This window comes from Microtus ochrogaster, unplaced genomic scaffold (assembly GCF_000317375.1).
Source record: "Microtus ochrogaster isolate Prairie Vole_2 unplaced genomic scaffold, MicOch1.0 UNK36, whole genome shotgun sequence".
NCBI classification, from domain to species: Eukaryota; Metazoa; Chordata; class Mammalia; order Rodentia; family Cricetidae; genus Microtus; species Microtus ochrogaster.
The window spans coordinates 1,885,545-1,888,124 of NW_004949134.1; positions in this window are offsets into that span (position 1 = coordinate 1,885,545).

Consider the following 2,580-nt stretch of genomic DNA (forward strand, 5'->3'; position numbering starts at 1 on the left):
ATTGACTGCTGACAGTATGCTGTACAAATTGGATAGACAACATACAAAGGAAAGAACTGCTGAACTTTGCCAAGACAAAGTAGAACAACCCTTCAGAATATCCTGCTTCACAGAAAAGTCTGTCAGATATATTTGGCCTGTAGTCTGAAGTTGGTATCCCAGTGTTGCCTAGGAACTCTGGCTTACTGCCCAGGCAGCCAGCTGTTTCTGTCATTTCTCACATTTTTTGGAAGTTGCTTACTTGCATTTCCTAATTACTCAGGTAATATTATTTCTTTTTCTGGTCTCCGATGGAGTTGAAGAAATAATAGTTATAGTTTTTGTTTTTACAAAATTCAGAGAAGAAATACACTAAAGAAATATATAGTGTATAAGGTTGAGAGACACAAAAAGATATTTTTGGTAATACAAGTTAAAATAGAAAGTGAATTAGGTACAACTTTTGGACTAATCAAGATAGTATAGATATTGAATATTTTCTCTGAATTTGTCAATTGTTAATAGATTAGACATTGATGGTGTAATATTGCCTGTATATATTTTATAGTTATTGTATATAGATTTTTATATTAGTTATAACAATCTTTTTTAATGTTGAGGCATAAAATCAGAAATGTGGTGATACCTTGTTTGTACAAATAAAGCTTGCCTGAATATCAGAGGGTGGAGCTAGCCACTAGATAATCAAAGAAGTCTGGAGGTCTGTACAAACAGACAAGAAATTATATAGATGGGCAGAGAGAGAGGAAGTGATAATACAGGAGGAGACAGGAACTCAGTCTTTTTTTTTCAGCTGAGAAGTTTAGTAGGTAAGGTATGGTTTTGCTCTTTCTGGTCTCTGATATGTTTGCATTTCTCCCTATATCTGACTCCAGGATTTCATCATTAATACCTACTAGAACTCATACTACAGAGTATAAATATTCAATTTCTTGGGATTGGAAATTTATCTCACATAAACCTAAGTGCAAGATGTGTTAAGTGTATAGGGACAGAATGACAGAAACAGGATAAAAAATGTGAACCTAAAATTGCAATGAATTTAGGGGGACTTGATTTGTTATAACAATAGAAAAAACAGATTAACATTCCTACAATTATAGAAACAAACTATAAAATAAAGATCACTTCTGAGAGAAATATTAAAAGGTATCATCAATATCATTAACAAACTCTTAAGGTTGTACATAAGCAAGGCACAACTTTTTGTAGTCTTTCAAGGATACCAATGGCCCTATCTTTAAAATGGTTAACTAACAAACCTGTGTAGATAAAACAACAGTCTTTGACATCAGAAATAGTGTAGACACTAGAACAGCTGGTGCAGGAGCATTTAGATGATCAACATATTAAAGAAACAGGTGTTGAAATTCTCTTATATTTTTCATGAAAAGTGAACCTGGAAACTGGAGAGTTTTAACTCATTTAAGAGCCATAAATAAGGTAATTAATTCACAGGGCCTTTACAGTCTGGAATTCTCTTGCCTTCTTTATTGTCTAAATGATAGTCTATTATAATTATTTATTTAAAAGGGTGTGTTTTTACTATACCTTTACAAGAACACTATAGAGAAAAATTTGCCTTTACAGGGCCTACTTATAATAATTCTCAGTGTGATAAAGGGTATCAGCAGAAAATTCTTCCACAAGGCATATTATATAGCCCCATGTTGGGAACCAGTTGTAATATTTACCTAAACAGTGCTAGTATTAATGAAAACTCAGGAGTCAGAAATTGTGAAAAAGACTGATAAATCCAAAACGCAGCTAAGGGGTGATGTAACCCTATTTTCCATGTTTTCCTGATCCAAAAACTCTAAGAAATTCCCCTCAGACCCTTTTTCTCTCTTCCTATCACTCTCTATATGACTTTCTGAGATATCCAACATCTGTATGTCTAATCTTGGTGAACCAATCACTATTGCTATCCCTGATTTGAGGTGGTTTTTTTGTTACCACAGTATGGCAGCACAATTTTCCCACAACAATAACCAGAAAACATTTAATTAACTTAGATGGAGAAAACAAGATATTCCATGATACAATCAAATTTGAAGAATATCTGTCTTCAAATACAGCCCTACAGACAATGCTAGGAAAAATATCAAACCAAAGAAATTAACTACACCCATAAAAACACAGGAAATAATAATCTCACACTGACAAAAAATAAGCCAAAGGGATAGGAACTCTCTCTCTCTCTCTCCCTCCCTCCCTCTCTCTCTCTCTCTCTCTCTCTCTCTCTCTCTCTCTCTCTCTACACACACACACACACACACACACAAACCATTACTACTACCAACACCATCACCGCCATCAACAGCAACACAGCACCACAAACATCCTGAGAGAGGTAACCCAGACCCAGAAAGACAAATATTGCATGTATTTACTTTCAAATGGATATTAGCTGCCAAGTAAATGATAATTACATTCCACAAACCTAGAGAGGTTTGGTAAAGAGGAGGTCTCGGGTTGAACGACAGTTCTCTCTGGGAAGGAAAAGTAGAATTTTAGGGTGAACTGTGGGCAGTTGGGGACATTAATAGGGGGGGTCAAGCGGGATGGAGGAATGGAGGG